The 17992-nt window shown below is 38.1% G+C and overlaps 1 long non-coding RNA gene across 26 annotated transcripts; it reads right to left on the bottom strand.

Moving 5' to 3' along the window:
• Window positions 1–856: 856 nt before the first annotated feature.
• Window positions 857–17606, bottom strand: LOC105032305 (uncharacterized). 26 transcript variants are annotated; one of them, XR_012138930.1, is made up of 14 exons: window positions 17478–17606; window positions 16898–16993; window positions 16632–16734; window positions 16349–16521; window positions 14482–14619; window positions 13272–13513; window positions 13109–13161; window positions 12544–13010; window positions 10206–10339; window positions 4522–4654; window positions 4111–4400; window positions 1706–1775; window positions 1019–1149; window positions 857–941 (listed from the first exon to the last, which is right to left on the bottom strand). It is a non-coding gene; the product is annotated as an uncharacterized lncRNA (long non-coding RNA). The 26 variants fall into 26 exon arrangements; XR_012138941.1 differs by adding an exon at window positions 13615–13645 and having other exon boundaries at window positions 13109–13513; window positions 14482–14587; XR_012138946.1 differs by adding an exon at window positions 13581–13645 and having other exon boundaries at window positions 13109–13513; window positions 16349–16569; window positions 16646–16734.
• Between the last annotated feature and the right edge of the window lie 386 nt (window positions 17607–17992).

The raw sequence follows: 17992 nt of genomic DNA, 5'->3' as shown, positions 1-17992 counted from the left end.
ATCAAAGAATTTTCATCCAAGTGATGCATGTTACAAACAATGGCTTCTAAATAATTTCCTATACTGGTTAAAAGCTAACCTTTCTCTGCTTAAAGGTTTACAATGAAAACTTACGACAACTGAAACATTTGCTTAAAGTAACTATGCCAAGAAGCAGTTTCGACTAATCTGAAATTTCACACCCATAACCTGAAAATGCATGGATGACCAGGTGCCTGGCTAGATGAGTAAACATCTTCAAGTTTCTTCTAACATCGTGATCATTATTTGATAATTAACCAGCACCATAATCTTCAGAGATTGAAAATGCACTAATTTTTAAGAGATACATAAAAGTTGAAATAAAATACAGGCTGTGATTAAATGTCACTTCATATTTCACGAAGATGAATGATAGTCTTGAACATTTTCATAAAGAGAGAGCGTGCTTTCTTCATTAAAATGAAAAGGTAATTTATTTTCACCAGAAAGCTAATAAGTGCCAATGCAAACAAGTCCATTTTATGCTTCAAATAGTCCAGTAATAATGTACAAAACAGGGGAAGAAGCCTTATCAAATTTATGCTCTTTATGGTGCCTTCAGAACAAAAAATAGAAATTATTTTTCTTGTTAGTCAGATTACAAAAACATAGAGATTCCAAAATACTCACATGCAAACTAAATGCATTTAAATTTTGCCTGCAAGGATGTGGTTGAGCAGTAAATACGTACCAATGCATTGCAAAAAAAAAAAAAAGGATATTCTCACAGATATGAGTTAAAGATGTTCATTAACTGCAAATAGCTTAGTTAGCACCCAGACCAACTCAAGCAATGCAGAAGGAACTACAACCATCAGTACATGACCACTTAACCTGGGAGATATGCTCTGCAGCTGCAACACTTCGTTCGACAGCTTCACAAGTTGCTATTACACGAGTATTAGGAAAGTGCCATCAGTCTGAAAGAAAAATTGTTCAATGGTGCAAAAAATAAAAGATACACATACTCTTCTCCAAGATGATGATTGAATCATACCAGAAATAAACTCTCACAATTGTTCACCTAAGGCCCCCCACCCCTTCCTTCTATTGCACAGGTGATGACAATTCAAACAACAACGATAGAAGGTTCCATTTTCCAAAGCTAGCACCATTCAGGCAATAAATCTAAATAAGAAGATGGAGAATAGAAGATTCAACAAAACCCAAATAGTTATAGACTTATATACATTTAGCATTCTGGTACCCCAGAGAGCAACAAAACAAATAGGAACAATTCAAAAAAATGCAACAATTAAAGACTAAAATACAACTGAATATGGAAGCTGCTTCATAATATGTGATAGTTAAATAAAGAGTTTTGTTTTAAAACAAAGCCTGATGATTTAGCTAATCCCTATAAAAATGAAGAGTCATGGCTAATCAAATCATGAGAACACTGTTACTCTACCAGGATATATGATTCTATCATTCCTACATCAAATAAACTTTGATTTTCAACATGATCATAGTTTACCCACCATAAAGTAATGTAGTGTATTCCATAAGAAATTCAGTGAAAGAACACCCACGAGAGATCAGTTTCTAATATAAATGTATATTAAAAACAATAAGCAAGTTTAGATCCCAAAGAGAATTCACAGGGCAATATATGTCATTGCAAATCAGAAGGCTAAGAAAATTCTATGGCTTCATGCATTGCAGTAGATCTAAGGTCACTTACCTTCTCAAAAAGATATAGACATTAATGATTCTTGCATGCTGCTTGCTTGAGCTGTGGGCCATACCTTTTCCTGGAATACAAAAAGAAAAGCCATAAAAAATTCAAGCATGGTAAGGCTCAAACTTTAAGTGCAAAGCAGGAAAATGAAGATTTAGCCTCCAAACACAAAAATCATAAGAAGACAGATAATCAAAACCGTCACACTATTTCGATTCTTTCAAAGCCTCCGAGAACATAAAAAGATTGCTCCTTTTTTGTTACCGATGTTCCCTATAAGCAGGGAGAGTACTTTCCAAAAACATTGGCTACACAAAATAGCCTAAAACCCTAGAGTGCACAACTAAGTTTATCAATTAAAATAAGAATCAAATGATTCAAAAATAAATTTGATAACATAAACCAAATTTAGCTTCTAGGAACTCCCCAACACTCTTTAAAAAATATATATTATAGTATTTAGACAATCCAATATATATTGTTCTACCATACTACAGAGCACCAAAATCCAGTGAATATCAAATGCAGAGAAATGTGGAAGCCACTAGCATCATGCAAAAATATTGATTCTAAACATACAATGATTATTGGATTAGGGAATAAAACCCAACATCTCATCTCTCATGTGTATGGAGTCCACAAGAAAACTGGAAATAACAAATCAAAAAATAGGCAATTTGCAACAAAAAAAGGCGATGTGAAAATACTCTCATTGCTCATCCTATCACTATTACCAAGGTGAAATTTTTCTAACCTGAAGGGAAGCTATATAACATGTAATTGCTAGTCTTCAGTTTTCGAGACACTTGCTTAAACTGGCTGAGAGTGCATTAAGTATAAATAATGATAGGATAACGAGAAGCCCATATTTCTTTGATGGGCTCTCAGAGATCCATTGAGTTCCAGTACACTAACTCTCTTGCTTCTTACCACTTAAAAGTTTACCAAGACTCTGCCTCCAAGCCAATGAGGCATGGAGCAGGCACATGTCTACCCTGTTCCAGCTCCTATCTTAAATGAAAAAAAAAAAAAGTAAGAGGCATTGGAAAGGTAAAATATTGTCACGAATGCAGTAGTGTTATTGAGAACAAGTTCGATGGCATCAAAGTACAATATCTGCAGATTTTTTAAAACAAAATATTAAAACTGAGTGCATTTTTACCTGAACTCTTCTAACACAGCCCCCTGAATTGGAGCAAACACTGATAGAATAACTATAATACTTTAGGCAAAATAATGTTAAATTAACCAGTAATATAAACAAATGATAATTGTTTACCTCACATGTATGTTATTATCAATCTCCCCTATTCTTTGCTTCCTATTCATCATCCCTTTCCAGCATCAGCACCCCAAACATTATCATCATTTTTTCTCATTATCACTGTCGTTATAGTCCTCCCCATCCAAGACACCAACATTGACAAGTTCCACATAGCCTTCACCCTCTTCCCTCTACTCTGTTAAAATTTTTCCTTTTGTATATCATTCAAAGTACCAACATTGTACCATATCCCAGTAGTGTGGAAATTGTGCAAGTAAATTTTGTTTTCCTTCTCAACTTTGTTCTCATTTAATTCTGATCAAACATGCTAAAAACAAGTAAAAGAGAAACCTGAAAAACAAAAACTAAAAAAAAGAAAAAGGAACCAGATTAGGTCCGAACTACTGTGATGTTCTCTAGCACTGAATTAAGACCATCTCTTTCTTCACCATCTACTCTGTTAGAAGCACCAACCCTGCTTCACCTCCCTTTATTTCAATTTTCTTTGAAGAAAACCCCATACTATAAGAATATAATTAAGAAATAGAAAAAAGGAACAAAGTTAAGTTTTGAAGAATAGGTTGGGCTCAAAACTTTATTGAAAAAAAAAAGTTCTGTTTAAAACTATTTGACCTTGAGTGGAAGGGCCAGGTTGGAAAGGACTGGAAGATTTAAAGCAGCCAAAAATATACAGCTAGAAGGAATAAAATATAATAACCAGGAAAGTAAACATAAAGGTGGAAGTATTTGCATCTCATTTTAGACACTGTGGTTACACAAGATAAACTCATAAACAAAAGTGGATCATCACATACTTATAAACAAATAAAAACCAGATAATCTACAGGAGTGGGGAAGAAGCAACAAATGCATAGCATATTCATGTATTGTATAACAAAAAATCAAAATAAGATAAATACTCCATTGTAGGAGCAGAAGCAACAAACATAAAGCAAATGTATATACTGTTGTACAATAAGAGCTAAATGCCACCACGATCAGCACCATACATCATGTGAATAGAATATTAAATCACAACCTAAACAACATCACTCAATAAATCAATGATTTTCTAAGATGAGAAACATCGATGTTTTTTACTCATAAAAAATAGGGAAAAAAAAAGAATCTAGAATATACTGACTTGTAATGCTCCAGGACTCTTTCCCATGCTTTCTTCATTAACCCCTAATCAGACCCTCATCTGCAACCTAACCACCCCTCATATCCGTTCACCATATTTTCCATGACAAATCACATGCACTTTCCCTTTTACAGACATCTGTTTAAGGATGTGACCAGGATTCATTGACAGGAGGGAACCCTTGGGTGCTCAGATCTGCCATCCACTCTTGCATCATATAAGTTAGAGATCACTGATGTGCTGCCCTAAATCACGTGAAAGATATATGACAGAAAGAGTACGTATGTATACTGCACATCATTAGTGCATTATCAGGATGCTAGTATATATTTAAATCACAGAAAGCAATTATTCAAATAAATTCCAACACGATGATAATATAAAATGATAATATGAGTTTATTGCAAGTACCATAATCATGAGAGTAACAGAGGCAGGAACTTCTGTTTTCGTGCTAGTGGCAAGCACAGTCTTTTGCTGTGCCTTGAAAATTCTGCACTGCATTCTGGATGCTCATCTGCTCCAGAGAACCCAAACTGGCATTCTTGAATTGAAAGTTTGTTGCAATGCACACAAATTAGACACAAACATTAATTGCGACAAACAATAATCATAAATCAAATGCCTCAGTTAATCAACTGCTAGTAGAAAAGAAAAGGCAAAGTAGAAAAAGCTCAACTCTTGATAAACGCATGTTTTGGAGTAAGCCCTACAACAAAAGAGTCAAAATGAAATACTATAAACAAGGATGAGGACAAGTCACTTCATGTTCAAATGAATTAAGACCAATGCGACAATTAGATACATCCCTTGACCATATTATCCATTCAAGTATCAAAGGTTGTGTTCCTTAAAATCTGTTGGGAATGTCTGGCCAAGACACTACCACCACAGGACCTTTTCGATATCACTCGCGCTGCACTCGATCAGCAAGAGAAAGAAGAAAAAATAAATACAAGACAAAAGAAAAAAATCAAGTCTATGGATCAGCCCAAGACTTACCTCCACGGGACATACAAAGATTCACTATGAGAAAGGAATAAGTACAAGAGGAGATTCTCACACTCTTAACCCTTATACACAATCTCTCTCAACTAGAAGCTACCCTTATAAAGCTCTCACTAGAATCCAAAAGATCCTCTGAACCCCTGAACAACTATTGTCTGCTGCCTGATAGTCTATCCAAAGCACCCATGTACTTCTGTTCTCTATTGGCTGCTGTTGCTCTCTACTCCACGGGTTTTAGGTCTCTGCCGAATCACCACACCTGTCTCTGTTGCCACAGAGTGAGTTTATAGGCCTCAGAAACCAAACCAGATCAGAAATCGATTCCTATTTGCGTCAAACTGCCTCTCCAGCTGCCAGATCAAGATCGGCTCCTGTCCTAACGGTTCGATCGCGCAACATAAGTCTCCGATCCACCAAAAACATAGTGAGCCGCGAGAAACACCTGAGAAACCTCCTTTGGTCCACGTAGACCGTGAGAAATCGAACAGGAACCACCCGATCGGTCCACAGCGATCGCGTGGACAGTGCAACACCCCGCGGTCCACCATGGACCGCGAGAAAAAATGGTGGCAGCCAGCACGTCCGCAAATTGGGCCGCTGTCGACCTCCACTGGCCCACTGCCGGCCTTCGTCGGCCCACCGTCGGACTCCGTTAGCCCACCATCGGCCTCCGCTGCTCTGTGGGCTGTGCCACCATGCCTTGACCTTCTTTCGCACGCTATATCTCCATCTGGACTCTGTTTGGACTGTTTCTTAGGCTCGTTGGACTCCGTTCGTCGTCCTGGACCTCATTGTGGGCTTCTTATAAATTAAATCTCGAGACATCAAATCTTAACAATCTCTCTCGACTCAATATTTGACCTCCACAATAACTCTGAGAGCTTATCTCTCGCCCCCATGCCCTGAGGTAAATGCCTGCTGCTTATGGATGGACAAACATGGGAGTCGAGCCAGACCGCTCAATCCCATCTCCATCACGTGTTGTCCTCTCTGACCTGAGACCTGCTCAGCATAGTCTTCTGCGATAATAGGAACTTCACCTTACGACATCGTCTGTCATCCTTCCGGATCTCTCGTCTCATGCCCGATCCACCTGCTCCTGGAGCTCCATCTCGTACTAGACTCCCTGCAAAGAGGTAGTATCGTCTATACTACTTTCTCTGCATCACGATCCTATTGCCGCGCATGACCTTCAGGATTCTTCCATCAGCTCTCCACCTGTAGCCAGTCGATCCAGTCTGTTGAGAAAAATAAGATTTCTCTTGAAGCTGGATATATATCAGACCTCCCCTAATCTCCTCACTGCACCATGTGTCCTCCAGCTGACTATCCTGATACCTTTGATCGCACAGCTCGATCCATCCGACAGATGAACAGTGCCCTCACTGCTTTCCAGAAAGTCAAACTGCTCCTCTCTGCAACATATATAATAGATGCATGCAGAATCTAAAATTCACTACTGGAAAGAAGTAGATACCTCATCAGATATCTCCAGGACATCATTCTCTGACTCGCTACAGGCCGTCACTGTAGTAGCCCGCATCCGATCCTTGAATTGAGGATAATTTCTGACTAGATGTTCCAACTCGTCACATTGATAACATCTGATCTTGCTCAAGTCTCTCATTCTGGACTTGGATCACTCTCATCATGATCTCCTATCGCTCCGTCTGCCGTCTCCTGCTCCTCCAAAAATCGTCAAAGCTGAGCTGCCGTCTGAGCTCGAAGTTGGGTTCTCCCGTCTAAGAATCTTGTTCTGAAGAATCATCGTGGTGACCTCATCCATCTGGATATTGCTCTTCCCCACTAGAAGAGCAGTCACCAAGGACTCATATGGAGAAAGCGACACCAGCAAGACCAACATCCTGGTCTTCTCCTCAACTTTCTCACCAACATTGAGGAGGTTGGTGAGGATCTTCTGAAAGTGGCTGAGATGCTCCTGCACGCTCTGTTCCTCAGTCATCTACAGCTGGTAGAACTGTCTCTAGAGAAAAAGTATTAGTGAGAGACTTCGTCATGTACAACTCAAACTTCGACCACAGCACTATCGAAGAAGTCTCACCAAGTACATGGATCACCACATCATCCGTTAGGTACAAGTGGATCGTACTCACCGTCTGTATCCGGAGCCGCTTTCAAACCGTTACCTCTATGGTAATCGACATCTCTTCGTATAAGAGAGCATCGATCAACCCTTGCTGGATGAGCACATCCTTCACCTTCGACTGTCAGAGAGAGAAATTGCTCTTTCCATCAAACCAACTGATCTCCACCTTGATTGAACTTGTTTTCTCCATCTTCCTCAATCTCGATCAGCATCGTCATGATCTTGACAATCGTGCACTGATACTGCCTGAGCTTTGATACCACTTGTTAGGGATGTCTAGTCAGGACACCACTACCATAGGACTTTTTCGCTACCACTCGCATTGCACTCAATCAGCAAGAGAAAGAAAGAAAAATAAATAAATACAAAACAAAAAAAAAATTAAGTCCGTGGATTAGCCCAAGACTTATCTCCATGGGGCATGCAAAGATTCACTATGAGAAAGGAACAAGTACAAGAGGAGATTCTCACATTCTCAACCCTTATACACAATCTCTCTCAACTAGAAGCTACTCTTATAAAGCTCTCACTAGAATGCAGGAGATCCTCTGAACTCCTGAACGACCGCTGTCCGCTGCTTGACAGTCTATCTGAAGCACCTCTATACTTCTGCTTTTTATTGGCTGTTGTTGCTCTCTACTCCATGGATTTCAGGTCTCTGTCGAACCACCACACTAGTCTCTGTTGCCACAGGATGAGTTTATAGGCCTCAAAACCTAAATTGGATCGAAAACTGACTCCTGTTTGCATCAAACTGCCTCTCCAGCTGCTAGATCAAAGATCGACTCCCGTCCTAACCATCCGATCGCGCAACATGAATCCCCGATCCACCAAAAACAATGTGAGCCACGAGAAACGCCTGAGAAACCTCCTTTGGTCCACATAGACTGTGAGAAATCAGACGAAAAATGCTCAATCGGTCTACAGTGGTCGTGTGGACCGCGCAACACCCCACGATCCATCATGGACCGCGAGAAAAAATGGGGCCTGGGTGCCTCGCGCACTCTCTGGGCCGGCCCGCGCGCATGCCCGTACGCGCGCCTGCCTAGGCCTCGGTCTCACATGCCCGACCATGCAATGGACCCGCGCTACCGGACCTGGCTGCACCGCCACCGGCCTCCACCACTCTATGGGCCATGCCACCACACCCTGGCCTTCTTTCACACGCTATTTCTCTGTCTGAACTCTGTTTGGATTGTTCTTGGACTCATTGGACTCCGTTCGTCATCCTAAACCTCGTTGTGGGTTTCTTATAGGTCAAATCTCAAGACATCAAATCCTAATAAAATCATCATCAAATCTAATGCATCGAGGTAATTGTTTGTGATGTTGAATGAATAAAGACTTATAGGTGAGACCAAGTTAGTTGGAAAATTATACCACCTAAGACAAGGACTAATATTTAGATGGATATTTATTTATTTTTATGTCCAATATAGGACTTTTAAAATATTAAAATGTGAAATTATTTAATTAATAAAGCAATGGAAAATTGGGCAAGGCATATAATGAAAGGAAAAAGAGGCTTTAAAGCTTTAAAGCAGTCATCTTTATGCCTATTAAGTAGAAAGACCCCTTTATGAATTTCAGAAAATCAGAAAGAAAATCATAGAAAAATCGGCTTTTCTTAATTATTTCGGGAAGCTTTGTAAAAAAAGAAAAATTTAGCTTATATGTTCGTCCAATCGAAAAAAGAAAAAAGAGTGTTCCCCTAGGTGTCCTCCTTGCCTATCAGCCAATTGTAATATTTCAGGGATCAAGGTAGTATCAGGTTGAAAATCAATTTTAAAATAACTACTGATAGGCCTCACTCTAAAGATAAGTACTTCCCAGTATATCCTCCTTGCAAGTTCATCGATACAGAAGGTATGGTCTGAATGTCCACAAACAGCTTTGGAAAGCCAAGGTTCCAGAGAAAGCCAAGATCTTTATGTAGTTGGCTCTTAAAACCAAGCTACATGCCAAGGTCTTCAGACAATGCCAGATAAGAGGTGATTGTTATTGTGATTCAACCTTGGGGACCATTAATCACCTTTTGCTAACCTGTTCTTTCACAAAAGGCATTTAGCAGTTTTTCAACTATCACTGGGGATCTAAGGCATAGCCTCATTCTGTGACTGTGGACCACGTGGAGAATCAAGAGCGTTCTCAAGAAGAAGAGACCTGGTTGGGACCAGATCGTTACTGTGACTTCTGACCAGACGATTCTCCATCCAGTCCAATTTGCCATGCTTTTCTTGCTGTACTTTGACTGCTAATGTCCCCTGCTTTATCTCTGAGAGACCCAGCAGTTTGATGCATGGAAGAGTTCCTCATTTCATCCTCTTGTAACTGGCTGTAATATCACCTTCTTTGTACAGTTTTCTCTGTTAGATACTAAAAGATAGGAAGGGTTCATATCCTCTCCATAAAAACAAGGATTATTTCACATTTTTGATGAAACGTTGGAGATAACCCACTAGTTTTGTGCTCCCCTTTAGCTGTTTGTGACTGCCGTCCATTAGTTTTGCACTTCCTTCCCCTGGCTGTGAGTGCATAAAGTATAAATAATGATGGAACGCTCAGATACCATCTCTTCTGATGGCGAGTTGTTGAGTTCGAGTACATGAACTCCTGCCTTTGTTCCAAGACAGCTCAAAATTCCCCCAGACAGCTTCCGAGCCAATGTGGCACAGAGAAGACACAACCCAGACATGATGCTTGCTCTTATAGTAGGCCCATCTTATTGCATAATGAAAGAATGAAGAATAAGAGGCACTGAAAAGATTATATATTGTTGTGTAACTAGTAATTATACTGAAAGTAAGTTCACCTGTATCAGAGCACATTATTTTCAGATTTTTCTTTTAGACGAAATATTAGAATGGAGCACATTTTCGCCTGAACTCTGGGTTGGAGAATTTATCAACAGAATAACTACATCTACTGGGTAAGAATACAGCTAAAATAAGAATTATATAAACAATCAAAATTTTCTTACCTCCTGTATATCTTATTACCATATCCTATTCGTTGCTTCCTTCCCATCACTTCCAACACATCATCCCAGATCCTCCTGATCCTCTTTTCTCATCATCATTTCCACCAAAGCCCTCCCTGTCCAAGCCACCACAGCTGAAAAGGTCCATACAACCTTCATCTTCTGCCCTCTTTTGGTTAAATATTTCATTCATATTTAGTGAAAGGAAAGAACACTGCACCATGTTTTCACAGGCAATGAAAATTTCAAAAAAAAAACACACGAAAAAACCAAAATTAGTTCTCCAGCAAACCAAGATCCTCTCTTTCTGGTCAACCGCCCCTATATCACTTCTTTCTTTCAGCCTTTTTTTTTTTTGAAATACAAACAAGAATGCAAACCAAGAATTAAATACCGATATGCTAAAATCCTCCAAGAAAGATGAAAACCTAGCTGGAAGGATAAAGCAGTTGTCAATAGTACATGCACAGAAAAAAAAAATGATATTCAGCAACCAATTTTTTTTACACTAACAGTCTCATCTTGTTTGAAACAAACAAAAAAAAAAATAGCTCAGAACATCTATTTTGACAAAAATTTCTCTTGATAACTAACCAACCCTTAACCTGGAGAAGCAAGATTGGAAAAGACTGTGGATTTAGATGAGTCAGATATATACACTTATAGGGTCCATTCGTTGGTGGGTAAATATCATGGGAATGTTGGTCAACTTTCCCATTGATCAACCAATTGATGTTCTAATGCTTCTCTAGGTAGATAAGTTATTTTTTCATAGACAGCATTTGCTTATAAAATAGGAGGAAAGCCTTACTCTTGACCATATAAAAATACAAAAATATTAAAAATATAATATTATAATATCATATCTATATTATATTATTATATATTATATCATATAAAATATAATCTAACACATTATAATATCTATATTTTGATATAATGTTATTATCATATAATAATATGTTATTATATATATTTTTTACAATAATATATTATATTATTATATTATATTATTATACTATATTATATTACCATGATAACATTATGTTACATTATATTATATTATTAAATAAATTATAATATAATACACTATCCTATATTAAAATTTTTTTTTATTGTTTTATTATAATATAACCTATTATTACAAGATAATTATAATTAAAATAACAAGATATAATAATACATATTATATGATATATTAAATTATATGTAATATAAATAAATCATAATACATACTATATATATATATATAAAATAAAAAGTATTATAGAAAATATGAATAGATCTTAGCAACTTATCCAGAAAAATAATAATGCAAAAAAACATAGATAACAGTTTCCGGAGTCATTTTCCAATGCATACAAAAATATGGATAAATTATTTTCTTGTCTAAATGTTGCCTGGGAAATACTTGCCCAAAAAAATAGAGAATCCCAAATTACTTATTTACCTTCTTAAGGACGGGTCTTTATAAAGACTGAAATATAATAAATAGGAAAATACACTTAAGGCTGAAAGTTTTGCATCTTGTATTAGAGTCAGTGGACCCGAAGTTACGCAAGATAAAGCAAAACATAGATCATCACATGCTTATAAATTAAAAAAAAAATCAGGTAAAAACTCTCTGCAATAGGGGCAGAAGCAACAACTATAATATTGTACAAACAAAAATGACAATCAGAAAAACCTATTTGAAGGTAGAAGCAGAAGCAAGAAGCATTATTGCAATTTAATATTACGATCAGGTAAATGCCACTATGATCAACACCATATGCAACATGAGCAGAATATATAAACACCACCAAAATAGGTCCCCAAGGAACTCGATACATTTCTAAGAGGAGAGAGACAAGTTGAACAATTGACACCGTATGGCGTTCCACATCTCTTTCTCATGCTTTCTTCAAAATCCCTTCCTTACATCCTTCTGTGCAATGAAACGACTCTCAGATCATCCATATTTTCACAACAAATCCCATGCACCTGCCTTTTTACCGAAATATTTAAGGTATGAGTAGGATTCATTGACAGGAGTGCCACCCTTAAGTGAGATTATTTAGGCCTGTCCCAACTCACATGAAAGATGGAAAGAGTACAACCTATAGTGCATTAAGGGAATGATGCTTGAATATATTTAAATCACAGACAGTATATATGATTCAAATAAATTGCATCACAATGATAGTCTATTGTGAATACCAGAACCATGAGAGTAATGGCAGCACTATGTACTTTTGCACAATTCATGGCAAGTGGAAGAAACAGTAATGTGCTCTACACTTTAAATTTCTGCACTTCATTATCAATAGACATAAACTAGCAGGAACCAAGTCTTGACCTGAAAATTTCTTGCAGTGTGCACAAGGTAGCCACTAAGTCAAAGAGGACTCAGCTCTTTATAAACACACATTCTGTAGCAAGCAGTCCATGCACAAGACTAAGAGAAAAATATTCAGAATCTGCTCAAAAAATAAAATATCCACAAAAAGATGAAGGAAAGGTCACTTCCTGATCGGAACTTAGAAGACCATCTTGTTCCTTGCACTGAATTCGCCTTTCAAAATTTACATGGAATCCAGGATATAGAATGCTAGCACCAACATTAAATCTTCATGCAACTTGCACGTGTTTTTTGCCCTTAGGATGAAAGTCCTGTTTAAAGATATTCACTTCAAACTTCATTCTTCTGCTCTGCTACTTGGCATCAACAAAGGCATGATCAAGTAAAGTTGTTGATCAACAACAAATCAAATCAAGATGAGTCAGCAGTCCCTAAAACAACAAGCCTCCAATCAATATCCCAACCTGCATTAGATGTTAAGACTTGAGACAAAGGGGAGAGAGAGAAAGGCCAAGGCCTTATGATCTAGCAGTGGAGATTGATAGCGAGAAAGAGGACTCACCTGGCTGGGATGTGGACAGTATGCCATCAGATGGTATTGCCGGAGGATAGGGGCTGGAGGATAGGGGAGAGGGAGAGACAAGAGAGGCATGGGCTTCACAAGGGCTTCGAGCTCTCTGACGACTCCAGAATAGACAGTGGGGACTAAGAGAGAGAGAACTCACCTAGCAGAGATGTCATCATAGTCGGATGTGGATGGGAGACCGTTAGGGAGTTGTCGGCGGATAGAGGCCAGAGAAGGCAGGAGAGGGGGAGAGAGAGGGAGGGAGAGAGAGAGAGGGGAGGTGACGGCTTCAAGAGCATTGGGAGAGCTGGAGAGGGTTTCAGGAGACAGATTAAAGCATCTCAATTCAACTGGCTGAATCATGCTGGTAACTGACCGGTCCAGAAAAAATAAAAACAGCGCCTGAGATTGACATGTGTGCATGAGTCTCTACATATAACTAGCATAATGATAACAATCAAAGACATACATCAGGATGTCGGAATATTTTGCCACTATCTTACCATTCTGAGGAAGTTCTCTGATTCTGTTCAACTGCAAGATGTCAGACATTTATAGAAATGAATCTCATATCCTCCTTTAATGTTTCTAGAAGCACTTGCAAAGGAAAATAATTATAGATCCCATGGTAAAACTCATCAAAGAATCTTTGTCCAAGTGATGTATGGAGTTACAAACAGTGGCTTCTCAATAATCCTATACTGGTTAAAAGCTAATATCTCTGCTTAAAGGTTTACAAGAACTTACAACAACTGAAACATTTGCTTAAAGAAACTTTGCCAAGTAGTTTGGACTAATCCGAAATTTCACTCCCATAACTTGAAAATGCATGGATGATCCAGGCGCCTGCCTAGACAAGCAAACATCTTCATACTTCTTCCGACATTGTGATCATTTTCAGAAATTGAATAAGTACCAATTTTAAAGAGATCCAAAGAAGTTGAAACAAAATACAGGCTGTGCGCAAATGTCACTTCATACTTCACCAAGATGTATGATAGTCTTGAACATTTTAACAAACATAGAGTGCGATTCTTCATTAAAATGATAAAGGTAATTTATTATCACCAGAAGGCTAATAAGTCCCAATACAAATAAGTCCATTTTATGATTCAAATAGTCCTTGACAGGAGGGCACCCTTGGGTGCTCAGATCTGCCATCCACTCTAGCATCATATGAGTTAGAGGTCACTTGACGTGCTGCCCTAAATCACATGAAGGATATATGACAGAAAGAGTGCATATGTATCCGCAACTCCTTAGTGCATTATCAGAATGCTAGTATATAGTTAAATCACAGACAGCATTGATTCAAATAAATTGCAGCACGATGATAATATAAAATGATAATGTGAGTTCATTGCAAGTACCATAATCATGAGAGTAACAGAGGTAGGAACTTCTCTTTTGGTGGTAGTGGCAGGCAGAGTCTTTTGTTGTGCCTTGAAAATTCTGCACTGCATTCTGGATGCTCATCTGCTCCAGAGAACCCAAACTGATATTTTTGCCTTGAAAGTTTGTAGCAATGCAAAAAAATTGGACACAAACACTAATCGTGACTAACAATAATCATAAATCAAAAGCCTCGGTTAATCAAGTGCTACTAGAAAAGAAAAAGCAAAGTAAAAAAAGGCTCAACTCTCTATAAATGCACAATTTTGGAGTAAGCCCTACAAAAGAGTCAAAATAAAAAAAAAATATAAACAAGGATGAGGACACGTCACTTCCTGCTCAAACGTAGTAAGACCAATACACCAACATGCTTCCTCCTTGCATTGAATTCACTTTTCAAAATTTACATTCAACTGGAGACATTAATTTGGTGCATTGCCGCCTTACAAAATTTAAGACAAAATGAAAGAATTTAAAAGATAAATTTGATAACGTAAACCAAGTTTAGCATCCAAAAACCCTTCAACAGCCTTAAAAAAATTATAATATATAACAAATGCAGGAATTGACAAAAAATATCGCTTCTAAAATTACTAGAGTTATCAGATAATCCAATGTAAGATGCACATGAGCACACAAGAAAACCACAAAATCAAAGCAGAATAGGCAACATGTATGAAGAACAATCAATGTGATATGCACTTGTTGCTCATTCTATCACTATTAATAAAGTATAAGTTCCCTAAAATGAGGGGAACTCATATAACCTGCAATTGCTAGTTCTCTGTTCATAAAGCACTTGCTTGAGCAGGCTGTGAGTGCAGTAAGTGTAAATAATGACAGGACACTCAGACACCACCTCTTCTTTTGGTAAGCTATCAGAGTTTTAGTACAGCAATTCCTGTCTTAATTCCAGATAATTGAAAATGTACCAAGACTTTGGCTCCAAGCCAATGTGGAGCAGAGTAGGCATGATTTCTACCCATACCAGTATGACTGTCCAATAAAACATTAGAATTCAAACAAAAAAAAAAAAACTCAGAAATAGTTTTATCAGATTATGGATGGAAAATTGTAGCAAAAATGACTAAAGGCACAAAAATGCAATAATGCTGAACAAAAACCACACAACCACTTTCCGAGAACAAACACTTTCTGAGAACAAACTATGTGACAAATAATGGTTTGAAGACATAATTATGCACAAGAATAGTGAATGAAGAAGGCTAACAAGCTAACATATGACTTCTGCAGGGAGTGTTTTTAAGGAACAGAACTTCAAGAAATTTGGATTAAAAAGGGTCAAATAAGCTAACAGAGATCATAAGCAATATGAAGCTTCTTCCTAAGAAGCCATGAAAAAATAAATAAAACTCAAGATTGATATAAAAGAAACTTCGGAAAAAAAAAAGCCTGAAGTAGCAAATTCTCCTTAGTTTCACAGAGACAAGAATAAAAGATTCAGGTGTAGAAAAGAAAAAACAATGCTTCCAGATACAAATATAGTTCACAATTCCAATGGATTTAATGAAATGTGTATATGCAAATACTGTACAAGTACAAACAAGAATAAAACTGGAGAAGAACAAGAACTGGTTATGTGATTTTGGGTGACAGAGTGAAAAAGAATAAAACTTCAAGAAATATTATCCACAACATTACCACAAATGCAGTAGTGATATTAAAACTGAGTTCACTAGCAAACTATATTGCTTTCAGATCTTTACAATAAAATATAAGAACAGAATATATTTTCACCTGAACTCAACAGAGTCCCCTTGGTTGGAGATTTGTCTACGGATAATGCTAAAATAAGCAGTATATAAACAAAGGAAAGTTTCTTACATCTTGTATATCTTCGTACAATATCCTATTCCTTACTTCCTTCTCGTCATCTCTTTCCACCACCACACCCCAGATCCTCCTGATCATCTCCTTTCATAATCACTTCCATCAGAGTCCTCCCTCCATCCAAGCCACCATCATTGATAAGGTCCATACTACGTTCACCCTCTTCCCTCTTTTTGGTCAAAAATTTCATTCATATTTGGTTAAAGGAAGCAACGCTGCACCATATTTTCAGTAGCACCGTGAAAATTAAAAATAGAACAGAAACCAAATACCGAACTTGGTCCAAATTACCGTTATGTCAACCAGCACTGCACCAAGATCCTTTCTTCATCATCTCATCGGTTGAGTTACCGACCTTGCATCATTTCCTCTTTTTTAAACTAAAAAAAAAAAAAAAAAAGTAACCGACCCAAGAAATAGAAGAAACTAACGTGGAATCAAAACCCCAGGAGCTGAAACCCTCCAAGAATCAATGAAAACCCCCATTGGAAGAAGAAATAATTAATTTCGACTGGAACGCAAAAAGTGAAACAAGAACCGAACCCTTAGGTTACCGACCGAGATCCTCTCTTTCTTCATCATCTCCTCGGTTGAGTTACCGACCTTGCATCACTTCCACATGTTTCAGCTCTTTTGAAACTAAAACAAGAAAAAGAAAAGGGTAATACGAACCAAAAAAACAGAAGAAAATAATGTGGAATCAAAACCCCAGAAGTTAAACCCTTCAAGAATCGATGAACACCCTCATTGGAAAAACAGTTAATGTCTACCGGAACTCAAAAAAGTGAAACAAGAACCGAACCCGTTGGTTACCTCATTGTAGCTTCCGTAAGTTTCAGTTTTTTGAAACTAAAACAAGAAATACAACGATAATACGACCCAAGAAACCTACGACCCAAGAAAGCGAAAAAACTAAGAATCAAAACCCAGAAGCCAAAACCCTCCAAGAATCGACGAAAACCCTCATTGGAACAAGAAACACAAAAAAGTGAAACAAGAACCGAAACCTGAGGAGAGAAAACTTCGGCATTTGCTCAAAACCCCCGCAGCACAAAGAATCACATAAAAAGGAAGAACAAGAAGAGAGAAGGGAACGAGAGAGAAGAGAGGAGAGATAGAATACCGAAAGCAATGAGACATTCTGATCGGCGAATGACTCGTAGGGAACACCTCTAGTCCACCAGCGAGGGAGTTGCTTCCTTCGCCTGACCTGCGCTATCTCTCTGTTGTCGCCTAGGGGAACCGAAGCGAGAGAAAGGGGCGGGCCCTATTTATAGGAGCGGAGATGGCGATGGTCTCGTCCTGATCCGCGTAGTGCCAGCTGTCATTTTATCGCGCACGTATAATGTTTTTTTTTTTTCTTGATGATATGCGTACCCTCCGTTACAGCCGATTTAAGTGATCCCCCCGTCCATTTGTTAATGACGTGGCTGGATCCTGGGGGACGCTGTATTTTCCATCGTGCGGGCAATCTGCGGCAGGAACTTCTAGACAGCGTGGCGAGACGATAGAAGAGCAGATGATAGGAGCTACCGAGCAAAATCTGCTTTGTATGAGTTGGATTTCGTTGGGCCGGTGAAAAATTTTAAAATTAAAATTTTTTTCGTACACCGTGAGCAGCTTAAAAAACCAGGCATG

The sequence above is a fragment of the Elaeis guineensis genome, chromosome 2, assembly GCF_000442705.2.
Source record: "Elaeis guineensis isolate ETL-2024a chromosome 2, EG11, whole genome shotgun sequence".
Classification (NCBI taxonomy): domain Eukaryota; kingdom Viridiplantae; phylum Streptophyta; class Magnoliopsida; order Arecales; family Arecaceae; genus Elaeis; species Elaeis guineensis.
The sequence above is the reverse complement of the archived record's forward strand: the minus strand, read 5'-3'. Positions and strand labels throughout refer to the sequence as shown.